This window comes from Bidens hawaiensis, unplaced genomic scaffold (genome assembly GCF_021521415.1).
Source record: "Bidens hawaiensis isolate Kalapana, Puna unplaced genomic scaffold, B.hawaiensis_p1.1 tig00021833_1, whole genome shotgun sequence".
Classification (NCBI taxonomy): Eukaryota; Viridiplantae; Streptophyta; class Magnoliopsida; order Asterales; family Asteraceae; genus Bidens; species Bidens hawaiensis.
The window spans coordinates 31,168-46,260 of record NW_027493388.1 but is presented as its reverse complement, the minus strand read 5'-3'; the positions used below and the strand labels follow the sequence as shown (position 1 = coordinate 46,260).

The 15,093-nt window shown below is 40.4% G+C and overlaps 1 pseudogene across 1 annotated transcript; it reads left to right on the top strand.

The window, feature by feature from the left end:
• Nucleotides 1-6,458: 6,458 nt before the first annotated feature.
• On the top strand, nt 6,459-8,985 carry LOC143564188 (cytochrome P450 CYP72A219-like; annotated as a pseudogene). The gene is made up of 4 exons (XR_013140808.1): nt 6,459-6,681; nt 6,804-7,021; nt 7,110-7,354; nt 8,129-8,985. The product of XR_013140808.1 is annotated as a cytochrome P450 CYP72A219-like (transcript).
• The last annotated feature ends 6,108 nt before the right edge of the window (nt 8,986-15,093 follow it).

Genomic DNA, 15,093 nt, shown 5'->3' with positions numbered 1-15,093 from the left:
CTATCTCACAATAATTAGACATATCAATATTTTGATTTTTCATAATTTATTCATGTGTTTGAGAATTACTTACCTCAGATGCCAGGTTGGGTGTATTTTGGTTTGGAACACTGATTGTTGGTCCATTAGATTGTTATGAATCTATGACTCATCTTCAGTACTGTGATTTTCTCGTGATGATGATTGGATACTTTGATCAACTTCTTCTAACGATTGGGTCCATTTTGGAACCCATTTTAACTAACTCAGTGTGTCATTATATTATTTTTCCCTCTGACCACTGTGTTGGGAGTTATAGAAGAATCAATTCCTAGAAAGTCACAATTCATGGTAGTATACATATGATGTCGTTTTGGATTATAGCAACGATCTCCTTTTTGGTTTACACCATAGCCCACAAACACACATTTTTTAGCACATGGATCGAGTTTGGCTCGATTTGTTTTGGGTATGCGAACAAACACAAAGCAATCAAATATTCGTGGCTGTAGTGTAAGTGCGGGTGGTGTAACACCCCGGCTTAAGCGGAAACGCCTGAGTGTGACGTACAGATTGCTCAAAACATACGTGACACTATTAAGTGACAATATTATCATAAATTAATTTGAGCATCAAATATACAAGTTCTAAGATAAAGAAATACAAGAAAAATAAGAACAACTAACAACATGTCCATTTATTAATATAACTTAAGTTATAGTGTCTTCTCCAAGTCTCATCCTTTAATGAATTATACATATAGCATATATATAAAATAAAGTCAACTAAACGAATAGTTGGAGAGTTCACACAAGTTTGATATAAATACACAAAAACCATACAATTCCATGAAACTTGTGAAAATAATAACGCAAGTAAGGGTTCTTTACACTCGAATCAAGGTCCTGAGTGTAAAGAATAAATGAAGGTCATTCCCATTAGTACAAACCAACACACTCGGATTAGGGTCACTTTTCCACTCGAAACACGGTTCTGAGTGCAAAGGGGACGTATGATCATACTTATCGAAGAAATCCATGCACGTAATCATGAGCAAATAACAAGTAAGCACACAAGTCCATGATATGAATTGTAGTTTTGTAAATGAGTAAGTAAGCACTTGATTTGATATGATATATATGCTACTCCCAAATGTGTAAAGACGTTTAAAAAAAGGTGTGAGAAACTCACCTTGAAATTGAAGCTAAACTTGAAATGACAACCGAAAGCGCGTTAAAGAATTGAAACTCTTGAATCATTACGAACTATAATTAGAAAGATATAACAATTAAACACTAACTATATATTGGGATTATAAAAGTTAGAATCATTTAGTTTTAGGGATTATGCATTATTTTATTATATCTTTTATTTTTATTATTCTAAGACATTTTGATATTATAATATTATTCTAAGCTTTAACGGTATTTTAACGATTTATTAATATTTTAATATTTATTAGTAATTTATTGTTAATATGAGAATTTGAATATCTAAGGATCATGACTTTATCAGTCAAAGTTTATTTCGAATACAATTATGTTGACGTGTTATAAAGTTAACGAAATAACATAATAATATAATACTAATCGGGTTTCACGAACTTAACGAAAACAAAAGTTGGTTTTTAGGTTAAAAATGATAAATATAGTTTATAAATTATTTTATTTAACTTAAAATTATATTATTTAATTTATAATTATTTTTAATATATTTATTTGATTTATATAATAAAAAAATAAAAGAAAAGTTTAAAAAGTAAAATACCAAAAAAGATATGGCCTGATCCATGTTCGAACACGGGTCCTTCTGTTTACACAAAAGAGACTCATATTACTTTGAGTTGTTTTCTTTTGTTATGTATATAGATATAAAAACAACCAAAATAAATAAGAGCTCCAAGGCTCAATACATGGAAATGCAATAACAATAGTCAGATTCCTTAATTGTTGCTATGGAATGGTCATGTGAAAGCTGTCATCATTGTTGTTTCTAAGAATGGAAATGAGATCCTAGAATATTTATTATTTTTTTATTTTATTTTCTAACATTTCATGCCACTTTGTTTTCCTTTCTCCATTGCTTAGAGATTTTTAGATGACGTGTTTGTTTATCTTATCATTGTTTTGGTGTCGGTTTACACATAACCCTGTGTTGGTACGTGCGTAACACACCATCAGACATGTAACTGGTTGTAAGCCGGTCCTGGTGCCCTACTTGGACGTTAGATTTACTCATAAACAAAGTTCAAATATCAGAGTTAATTAAAATTTTTCGCGGAATATAAACTTCAACCATATATATTACATAACATTTTAAAATCTTGTCTTAACATCTTTCAAATTTGTCTTTCAGAATAAAACATAGTCAAATATATCAACATAACATTCTTCTCAAGATGCCAGTATCTTCAGTCCAATGCCATATGTCCTTATTCAAACGAGCTGCCTCAACCTATTCACCTGTGTGCATACTAAAAGTCAGCTACGCTGAGTGAGTTCTAGTTAATCAGGCAACATACAATACATTCACGTACTTACATATATACGTATCTGAAGATACATATTACATACCTAACATGTTACCTTTTTTCCATACATACATATATACATACATACATACATAAATACTTTCATTCTTCCATACTTTCATACTTTTATACTCTCGTACTTTCATAATACATGCATAACTATCTTTATCATCTCAGATCTTAGTAGGGACTAGTCTCTTCTATCTCAGATATTATTAGGGCATGGTCTCTTCTGTCTCAGATATTATTAGGGTCTGGTCCCTTCTATCCCATACAACCATACATACATTTCTTTACACATACATTTTAATATATATATATATATATATATATATATATATATATATATATATACTTTCATGCATACTCTTAACTTCATACATATATCATTCATACACATCCACGTATCATACACTTACCACTTAATGTAAGTGTATTAACTATTCACATTAAGTATGCACACAGCCCCGAAAACATAACAAGGAAGTGGGGTTAGAAACTCACATGGGTCCTGTTTTTTCCTGAGTTTATAGTAATACCACTCTTTAGCTGTGCATGGATAACTGTATAATAATTACAAGTATCAATTAACTATCTCTAACTATATCATACTTCTAAGTTATTGTAACCCCTAGCTACGGGGGTAGGGGGCAACGCCCCTGGCAGCGGGGTCTAGGGGCAGAGCCACTGGCTGGAGTCGAGCTGCCATGTCAGCTTGGAAAAAAATTATTTTCATTAACAACCATTTACTAAAAATTCATCAGAAAATTCTAAGTCTGGACTAATCTAATCAAATTCCCGGTTCTAATCAAATGACCATTGAATGGCCTTTCTAATCGAATGGCTTGATCTAATCGAATGAACCTTTCTAATCGAATGAACATTCGATTTGATTACTTTTCCCTCCTTATTCGATTCGATTACTTTCCTCATTCGATTCGATTACAATATCCATTCGAATTGAATACACCTCTATTCTTTTACAATTTTCATTCGATCACTTTTCTATTCGAATGCTTTTCTATTCGATTAGATAACTTTTCTGAATTAAGTTTCTTAAGAACCTGATTCATATGTTTCCATTCCCATCACCTTCTTTTCGGATACTTTTCCATTCGAATACCCTTTCATTCGATTACTTTCCATTTGAACACTACTGTAGCATATTAACACTATTATTATTATTACATAATATTTTTCATCCATCACAATATTTTACCATTACCTTATCTTTTAACTATTTCCATTTCTATAATTGACCAAGATCTAGCCCGTTTAGCAATAAAGTTTAAACCTTTATTGATTTCAAAACCCAGTTTGGCTAGATCTATACTCATGGGTTTAATAAGTCCATGTTTTATCATCAAGTTTATATTTTTTTTGTGTAAAAATACCCGATTTGCCTTAATCTCAAATCTTAAGGCAAAACGTCCTTAAAAACACAATCTTTAAGCTTAAACGTACCTTTTGGGTTCATTTAGAGCTACTGTTAGCTTCAATACGTGACCTTGGACTTGTTTCTTGCTTGTGTAATAAAAGATCTAATACAACTATGCTCGATTTTGGGTTTTAGATTTGAGCCGTAAGGTTTGAGGGTGTTTGTGTGTGTTTTTTAGAGTGTACGGAGGCTAGAAGATGGAAATGAGGGTTTTAGAGAGTTTATATACCATTAAGCCCATGAACGTAAGGCCCATCACCATCCCTTATTCCATCTTTTATTGTCCAATCCCACACTTCATTATTTATTAAACTTAACTAAATAACAACACACTCTCAAGTAACGAAAATTCCTTTTTATTTATTTATCAAAAGTAGGATATTACACTGGTGTTGTTACGTGCGTAACCCAACAACAGTTTATGTGTAACGCAACATCGGATCGCAACCAATGTCGTTACGCGCGCAACTTGGAATCAAACGTGCAACTGTTGTTGATACTCGCGTAACGCAAAGCCAGTATGCTCCTAACCCGGACTAAACATGTAACCAGTGTCGGTATGCGAGTAACTTGGAATCAGACACGTAAGAAGTGTCGGTATGCTCGTAACATGACATCGAGCTCGTAACCGGTTCCAAAAACCAGATGCAAATATGAAAATGTTGTAAAATAATTTAAAAAACATATTTTAAACTAACCCGTTTCGACCCGAAATTCATTTCGATCCGAACCCGTTCTAACCCACCATTCTGACCTGACCTTTAGCCCCGAACTAAATTAACCCATGTTTAATCGATCTATTCTAACGCAAACTCGCCTGACCCAACATGTTTGCCAGTCCTGCCTGACTGCTTCTACCACGCTGCTTTCTCAACTTAGGTGTTGTTTGTTTTTCTGAAAAATGCATGTGCAGCCTCTTTTGTCTGTGCTGTGTAGATCACGCGCAGACATTGCTATCTGCAGACTGTTTGTTTTCTCGAAGACGTTAAAACGTATGCGCAAGCTTTTCTTGGTGCAGACTTGGCCCATCATCTTCTGAGATCTTATAAGGTCTGTAGCAGGTTAAAACACCACACCATACCAACACCCACTGTCCACCGTCACAACCACCCACCGTTCACCACCACCACCCATCGTTCGCTACCACCACCGCCATTAGTTCACCACCACCACCGCCCACCCACCGGCCACCGCCATCGTCCACCAACCACCATCACCGTCTGCCGCCACCACACTCTACCGCCACCACCACCACATTGTCCACCACCCACCACCGCCTTTTACCACCACTACCAACCACCACCGCCTTCTTCCACTGCTACCCACCACTATCACCATCCACCACCACCACCGTCCTCCACCCACCACCAACATTGTCTACCACCACCACCCACCACTGCCTTCTACCACCACCACCACCCACCACTACCACTATCACTATCCAGTACCACCACCACCCACTACCACAATTCATACACCACCACTAGTTTATTGTAGCAATCTACAGATGTTAGCATTTATTTTAACAATCTACTGATGTGTTCCCTACATATTACAAATGGCCATGTATGTTTCTGCTAAAGAAATAATGTTACGCGATTTTACAAGAATGAAGTTACGATTATATGATTGGACATTTAGGCTTTAAAATATGATGAATTGAGCTTGGGTTTTGTTGACATCTAACAATCTTTTTGAACATAATATTTTACCCTAAAACAAGTTTCCTTGCATTTTCATTGTAGTTATATTTTATATGTAAGCAAAAGAAAGAATAGATGCAGAAGAGGAATTGTTCTCAACTTTCACAATTCACCTTGGTTTTATAAATATTATTTCAGTGTTATTTGACCATTATTTAAATTTCTATGTTGAAGGATTTTTTTTATTTAAATTTCAACGTACTTAAAAAATTATGTTTGATTTTAGCAACCTGCAGACGTTGAAAAACAATCAGTCTTCTTTTTTACAGACTTCAGAGGTTTGGTCCACCTTTTCTGCTGCAGATGCCTACAGATATGGTTCACAAACTGTAGATATTTTACCTCTTAAAAAACAAACAAATTAGTATGGGTAACTAGGGTCTTTTTAACACTTTCATGAAAAGGTGACACCATACAAGGCACAAAGGATTTCCCACTCAATTTTAACATTTTTTTTATGAATGTTTATCTATATTTTTATGGCCGACTCTTTGACTAGAGACAATTTATAATTTTACTTATATATCCAATGTGACACGTACGTGTTTTCTTAAAATAAAATATAAAACGGCAATCGGCGTGACATCAGCACCGCTGCACCGTTGCTTTCATGAAGAATACATATACGCTTTATACCCTTCTTGTTTCTTCTCATGCTAGACCGAACGAAAGTGCAAGGAAAAGGAGAACCTCTGGACTAAATATGCAGGTTGTTAAATAGATGAAGGACTACTTTCGAAATATTAGCATTGACCCCATGACGACTTCAGGATTATATAACCCTCAACGAACAATACATCGTACATGATCACAATATTCATTAATCAGGATAACATGATAGAAATTGTGGGTAAAGTTGTAATTTCCATTATTGTAGTTGTGGTAGTGAGATGGGGATGGAAAATACTAAACTGGGCATGGCTGAATCCAAAGAAGCTAGAGAAATTACTAAAAGAACAAGGGTATACCTATAACCCATGACATCACTTCACATGTTTTGCCATATGATCATTATATCTTCAACAAATATGGTAACTTAATCTTGATTAAAGTTTAGAATATCATGTATTCATGTTACACGTTACGCCTTTGACATTTCGATCTAGAGTTTCTGGATTCGTCACTGGATTCGTCACTGATTATGATCTAGCAGGTAAAAGGTTTTATATATGGTTTGGACCAAAGCCTCGGGTTTATGTCAATGACCCGGAACTCATCAAGGAGATATTAACAAGACCCGACGAGTTCCAAAGGCCGCAACACGAGGCGCTTCGGGATAGCATTATTGGTGGACTTGTGGTATTAGAGGGTGAGAAATGGGCTAAACATCGTCATATAATCAACCCAGCCTTTCATCTTGAAAGCATCAAGGTCTATTGGTTATTTTTCTATTTAAAAAAGTCACTAGTTTTGAATTATCAATATTAATATAAACTGATTGTGTTTGGTGATTTCATAGAATATGTTCCCGGCAATTTGTTTAAGTTGTAATGAAATGATCAAGAAATGGGAAGTGCTCACAGCGGGACGTGGTGTGGCGGAATTCGATGCGTGGCCGTATATCGATAACTTGACCGGAGATGTAATTTCACGAGCGGCATTTAGTAGCAGTTATGAGGAAGCACAAAATCTATTCAGTATCCAAAAGGAACAAATGGAACTTGCACTCAAATTGCTTTTTCTTTTATATCTTCCCGGAGCAAGGTATCAACTCTTACCAATCTTTTTTATTTCTTCTGAATGATCACAAATATCACAGTCTTTGTTTACTACGAGAATTAAATCCTTATCATTTGAGTGAGAGGTCTCCACCTTATCAAACATGTACCGATATTGTCTTTATTACTTACTTTGTTTTTTTCTTTTTTTTTCATTATTTACTTTTTTTTGTCAAGTGATATAGTTAAGGAAGAAGTGTCTAGAAAAACAAGACGTGTTTAGGTGGAATTTTGAAATCAACTGAGTTTGATTGTTTATTCAATAAATTATTTAATATACGATTTCATTTTTTTGTTATTTAATAACTTTATGTTTGACCTTTTTTTGTTGATATTCCGATATGAATGTCATTAGAAACCAAGTTATTCAAAAATGTTATATTTAAGTGACAAAAAAAAAAATACTTAAAAGCTTTGAAACTTGGTTTATAATAGAAATTATATCGGTATATCAACAAATAAAAACTAACAAAACTGTGTATTTACAACTTTTAGCTAAGTTAAATATTACAAGATATTAGAAAAAAAATTTAATTATATGTTACATGGTTAATTGAATAAAAATAAATTAAAATTAACTGAATTTGAACTCGACTACCTCTACTAGTGGACTTTAACTTTCTTCTTAAAGTTCGTTACTACCAAGTACCAACCACTAGCAGACAACAAACACTTAGAAACTCCTAAGCCGTCGATAAACAATTCTTTCCTAAACCACAAATAAAAAAAAAGTTGTTTTGATGGTTTATCTTATACGTAGGTTTATACCTACAAAAGCAAACAAGAAGTTTCACGAAAATCGCAACAAGCTTCAAACTCTTGCGAGGGGCATAGTTGACAAAAGGAAGAAGGCGATTGAGACCGGAGAAGCAAGCAACAATGATCTACTTGGAATTTTGCTTGAATCAAATTCAAAAGAAATCAAAGAACACGGGGTTGGAATGAGTATAGAAGATGTGATAGAAGAATGCAAACTATTTTACATTGCAGGATCCGAAACAACTAGTTTGATTATTTGGACCATGGTTTGTTTAAGTTTGCATCAAGAGTGGCAAATCCGAGCTCGAGAAGAGATCATGGAAGTTTTTGGTACTCAAGAACTTCACTTTGAAGGCCTAAGACATCTCAAGATTGTAACCATGATACTAAACGAGGTTCTTAGGCTATACCCACCTGCCACCATGGTTCTTCGAGCTACCCACAAGGAGACAAAGCTAGGAGACATGACGCTACCATCGGATGTGAACATAATCATACCTATAATTCATGTTCATCATGACCCTGACCTATGGGGAGAAGATGCAACTGAGTTCAAACCTGAAAGGTTTTCCGAAGGAGTAGCAAGTGCAACCAAGGGCAAAGGGTCGGGTTGCTTTCCGCCATTTGGTGGCGGTCCAAGAATCTGCATAGGGCAAAACTTTGCATTGATAGAGGCCAAAGTAGCCATAGCGAAGATTTTGCGTAGGTTCTCGTTTGAGCTTTCTCCATCATACAAACATTCTCCCTTTGCAGTGTTCAATCTTCCACCACAATTTGGTGCTTACTTGATTTTACATAACATTTGATAGTTTCATGTGGTATGTAGTTGGATGTGTGTGCGTGCGAGCGTGTAATTTTACAATTTTCCAAATTTGTATCAAACAAGCTACATATATGTAATAAAATTTGTATGATTATAAAACTACATATAATAAATTTAATAGTTATATATATAAAATTACCTATACAGACTAGCTTGACCAGCTTCTTTCAAACACATACATATTTATTTTCGCCTACAACTTCACAATCATCGCCTTTTCGTCTAATAAAAAATTGCCATGTAAGAGGAGTCGGTTAAGCCTTAGCCGGCTATTTTTGGGCACCGAAATTCGTAAATAAGTATATGGAACAAACTTTTAACTAATCTGTTAGATACGTAAATCAAATTGAAGAAGAAGATGTTTAAATTTTGCAGAACACTTGGAAGCCCACGTGGATTCCATGTTAGTAGCCAACCAAATCAACGGGACGTACACGGCCGTGAACAACACAATGGCCCTGTACCTCGCACAAGCAAAAACCCTTATGCGCGATTTTAACGATTGCAAAGTCATACATGTCAAGCGTAGTGAAAATAAATCTGCGGATGCGTTAAGCAAGCTTGCATCATTAGCCTTCACCCACTTGGGAAAGGACATCCGCATTGAACTCCTCGAGGCACCTTCAGTCCCGCACAAGGAAATTTGTGTCATCCAAACCGGCACAGAAACGTGGAGGACACCAATAATAAATTACCTTGCGGCAGGTACACTACCAGAGTCAAAAACACAGGCAAGAAAACTACGCTGTAAAGCACTGAATTATCAACTCATCGATGACATCCTTTACAGACGTAACTTTCTTGGCCCACTCTTAAGATGTGTGGACAACCAAGATGCTGACTACCTCCTAAGGGAAGTACACGAAGGCATCTGTGGAGTACACGCAGGTCCACGCGCTGTTGTAGCTAAGCTAAACAACGCGGGATACTTTTGGCCGGGGATGCATACAGATGCGCTGGCATACATCAGAAAGTGCAGGTCTTGTCAGCTCTACGCACCCAACACACATCGCCCAAAGAATGAACTTGTTCCAGTCACCTCTTCATGGCCATTTCAGAAGTGGGCCATCGATGTGACAGGCCCATTTCCTACAGCAGCAGGAAATGTTCAGTTCCTAGTGGTAGCCATCGACTACTTCACCAAGTGGATAGAAGCAAAACCCTTAGCCCAAACAACCGCGAAACATATCAAAAAATTTATTTGGGAATTTATTATTTGTCATTTTGGACTTTCACAGAATTTGGTGAGCGATAACGGCACCAACTTTGCTGACAAGAAGCTACAAAAGTGGCTGGAAGAACTTCAAATCACCCACACTTTTACCTCAGTGGCGCACCCGCAAGGTAATGGTGAGGTAGAAAGAGCAAATAAGAGCATCGTTGAAGGCATAAAGAAAAGACTCTTGGAACACAGATCCGGCTGGGTGGACGAGCTTCCGCACGTCCTTTGGGCAAACAGAACACTGAAAAAGGCCAGTACGGGAGAAACCCCGTTCAGTCTCACTTATGGCACTGAAGCCATGGTCCCGGTCGAAATTGGTTTACCCTCACCAAGGGTCTTGATTCAGCCAGAAGACAATGATGCGGAAAGACGGTTAGACCTTATGCTAATCGAGGAACGCAGAGACTTAGCCGCAGTGCGTGAAGAGAACTACAAGCGACAAAAAGCAAAAGTACTACAACACGCGGGTAAAACTCTGCAACTTCAATGTAGGAGACTACATACTGCGTAACAACGAGGCTTCGAACCAACAACGCCCAGGAAAACTGGCCCCGGTCTGGGAAGGGCCATACATTATCAAAGAAGTTCTGGGAAAGGGCGCATACCGGCTCGAAAGGCTCGATGGCACTCCCATCCCAAGAACATGGAATGGAGCTCAATTACGCAAATGTTATATGTAGATCAATTCCAAACTTGTAAAGAAAAGGCCTAGAGCCACTTCTAATGGAAATGATTCTCCTTTCACAATGTGTTGATAGCCTTACCTTTATACTTATGAACTTCCCACACTGATGTGCCGGTATTCACCGCATAAATATGGGAAGAAGTAAGTCGTTACGTGTGGAAGGCGGCAAAACCCGCATAAACACAAAACTAAAAAATTTCAAAAGTTTAAGGAAAACCTCCACGCAGGTCAGATGTAGGCAAAGTTTAGCCATCCTATTAAGTGCAAGTGACGGTCTTACCCGCGCAATCACGAACGAGGAGGCAAAACTTCAACCTATTATCTACCACGTTCAAAGGTTAACTTATTCTAAACACTTAGAAAATTTCAAAGGAAAAGATGAGGAAAACTTCCACGCAGGTCAGATATAAGTAAAGTTAAGCCATCCTACTAAGTGTAAGTGACGATCATACCCGCACAATCATGAAAGAGGAAGCGAAACATAAACTTATAATTTGCCACGTTAAAAAGTTAACTTATCTAAGTACTAAAGAAATTGCTAAATTAAATCAAAACATGCGTAAAATAAACAAGGCAAGGAATTAACACAATCTTTATTCCATCAAAATTCAAATATTACAAAGATTGCTGGGTGCATACCCGCATACAAAAGAAGCTATACAAAAACAAAAATCTACGCTAATGGTGGAAAGGGATCTTCAGGATCAAGCTTCAGGACCACTTCCACTTGGACCCGCACCATCAGTAGAGCGTGGCGGTTCAAGGAAAGCTTTAAGGATAGCTAGCCCATCATCAGCAGCAGCAACTTCGTTCACCTTCTCCACCACCGGATGCGGGAAGGCGGCATACTGGTTCACTGCTTGGTCATAAACAGCTTCAGTATCCACATCGTACAAAGGGAAGTTGGAAGGCGGGATGCCTTTCTCAACGAACCCTAGACCAAGCAGGAAGCCGGCCTTTTCCCCATCCTCATGAGAAGCGTTGAGGGCTGCGCTCATGGCATCGTCGTATGATGTGTCCGTGAAGACTCGATGCACAACCTACAAGAAAAAATACAAGTGTCAAAATCTCTTCTATGTGCAAAGAAAAGAGTAAAGATATGAAATTACGCATACCTGAGACAACGCTTCTCGAAGAAGCCATTCCTTGGTAACCAGAGCTTCCTGGAGGGCAGCTTGAGCTTGGTTACGGGCGCGTTCGGCTTCACTTTTGTTGAGGTTGGCAAGCAACACTTCTTTAGCCGCAGCCTCTTCAACGCCCTTTAGCTTCCGCTCAGTCTGGTCAAGCACCCCCCTCTGGTCCAGGATCTCTTGGAGCTTCTTCGCGTCTTCCATCGCCAAGGCGTCATGAGCCTGTTGGAGCGCCTCTAGTTTGGCTTTAAGTTCCTCATTCTTGAGGCGTAGAGGCTCAACAACAGCTTCAGCCTTGGTGGCCCTTTCAGTTGCGTTCCGAGCAGTTTCCTTAGCCAGCCGAAGCTGTTCGTTAACAGCTTGGGCAGCCTTGGAACGGGCCTCGAGACGGGCCTGAACTTCAACTTCAAGGGCCTTGAAGGCCTTCTCCTTCTCCACAGCAACGGCGGAGAGCCTCCTATTCTCCTCCCGGACAGCCCGCGCCTGAGCTACTTCTTGGATACGAGCTGCTTTTAACTTGTCGTTTTCACGACAAAGCAGCTCGACGCGCGGCTGCATCCGGAACAGGAGAACCCGAAGCTCATTGGTTAGCCTACCCTCCTGGTAGCTAGCCATGGCTTCCCCCAACGCACCACTGGGAGCTGCGTGACGAGCCCACTTCACGCACTCCACAGGTGTGCGAAGGGTTGTTCCTCGGCGGATGTTCCATCGTGGAACATACACTTCATTGGAATCCGACATTGCAAAAAACAAAAAGCAGTTAGGAAAAGATGATACAAAAAAAAAAAAAAAAAGCCAAAAGAACCCTACGCACCTATAGGGTCGACAACAGGCCGATAGCCGCCAAACCCGTCACCTGAACCCAAGGGAAATCCGTCCAAGAGGTCAGGCAGATGGGAAGGAGGCAGAGGTTGGCGAGAAGCCCCAAGCATACCTGAAGGATCGGCCGTCGTTGCCGATGACGGAGGAGGCATGGTGAAGGCCGCCGCAGTAGTAGAAACCAACGGAGGTGAACTCACAACCGTGGTCGCCGCTGCGGAGGAGTCCGCCGAAAAAGTCACCGCCGGCTCAGTGAAAGATTCAGTAAATATGGCACTGACAGCCGGCGGTGATGTCATCACAGTTGGAACAGTTGGCTCAACTGGGTGAGCAACTGAACCAACTGAAGCAGGCGCAGCCGCCTGGGTCGTCGCCTCAGGTAGGCTGACCAAGCCTACCGTCATGGGTCCGGAGGTATTCCTCCCCGCTCCACCCTGGAATGCGGTAGCATCCACGCCTGCACAAAGAAGATAAGTATTAATGATGGAAAGCTATGAAGTTAAAAATAAAGGAAGTTTGTACTTACGGGTTTTCTTCAGCCTAAAAGTGCGAACAGGCGGGGACGAACCCGATGGAGCCGGCCTCTTTACGCCGCTCACCGTCGTCATCCTGGGCTCTCCGGAGGTGACAGTCGTCGCAGCCTCCGGAGCAGTGGTCTTATCACCACCAGGGTTCCCCGCCACCTCCTCGCTCTCGGTCTCTGAATCAGACCGAGGCACCGGACCGGCAGTGGAGGCCACCTTCGCCTTCCCCTTCTCGCCGGCAGCCTTCTTCTTCCGCACCAACGGAGGACCATCTGCGGATTCCTCATCAGAACACAAGATTAGAGGAATTCCAGCAGAGGTTTCAGCATTGAGGGGTCGAGGGTTGAATAACGCCTTACCTGGCCGCCTGGCGCTCAGGATCTCGTGGCCTGGCGGGTAGACCTCCACGAACCGATCCGCCGTCTGTTCAAGGATGGGCAACTCGTTCTCATCTAGAGCACGAGTACCCATCCGAGCGGGACTATCAGCCTCCCGCGGATGCAGGAGCGACTGCAAGTCGTTCCCCTCTGAAATAAAAGAAAAACAGTTAGAAGACAAACTTATATAAACGAAGAAGACAGAGCATACCGTAAGGGACAGAGTTCAAACCGTATTCAAGGACGATCGGGATCTTTTGCGCCTCCGCATCCTTCCACACCCGGCTCATCCCGAGCATCACCATCCCGGACTCCGCAAAGCGGTAAACCGGAGATTGGACTCGGGAAATCTTTGAGAACCATTCCGCCTCCTGGTAGTTGGAGGCGTGAAGGCTGGGGAGTACTTGCCCATTCTTGAACTTCATGGCAAGGGGGATGGCGCGAGCGGAGATATAAAAGAACTCCCGCTTCCATGAACGAAGACTGCGCTCGGTTGCGCAAATCTTCAAACCCTTGATCCGGGTTATCAGAGTATACCATCCCTGGATGCACCTCCAAGAGTAGAAGGTCATCAGGCGGTCGACGAAGGGCTCAACGCCCAGAATCCGGCACACCCACTCGAAGTGGCGAATCTTCGCGATCGCCATCGGGTGTACCTCGGTCAGGTGTACACCGTGCCTCTCCAGAACACGGTACACAAACTTCGTCAAGGGGAACCTAAGATTCCCATAGACAAAGAATGCGGCATATACCCCGATCTTGCCTCTGGGGGCATCATACACCGTCTGGTGAGGTTCAGGAAACTCAGGCTCGAAAGACTCGAGCATGAACTTCATGACGATGTACTGATATAGATCGACAGGCAGAGCACACTGGCACTCGCCAGCAGTACTCTTGTCATCCTTGTCGGACGTGGATGACGGGTTCTCGGCGTACACCCCAGCCTCCTGGGCTGTAGCCTCAAGATCATTAGCAGAAGACATCTTGCAGGTATGAAAGAAGAGAACGATTTCAAGAGAATGCTCGACTGAAAAGGTGAGTATTCGCCGGAAATCGTTTTGAAGATGAAGAGAAAAGTGAAAGTATGGATTGCAAAGGACCCTCTCCCCCTTTATATACTAATCGCAATTAATGCGATGAATTTAATGCGGAAGAGAGAGAAATCGTAAGTGCAATGAAACTATGACACGTGGCAATAAGCAAGCTGGCAACAGCTGTTGAAAGGACGCGTGCCATTAATTTCGCGGCCACGCGCCCGAAAATTCGCGCCCACGCGCCTGAAAAAGCGCCTGGAATGACCATATACTGTCACGTCGCCATAACTTCCTGCACGTCCTGACACTGTCAGAAGAAACCGTCGGACGACGTTTCAATAGCTTGGACTGT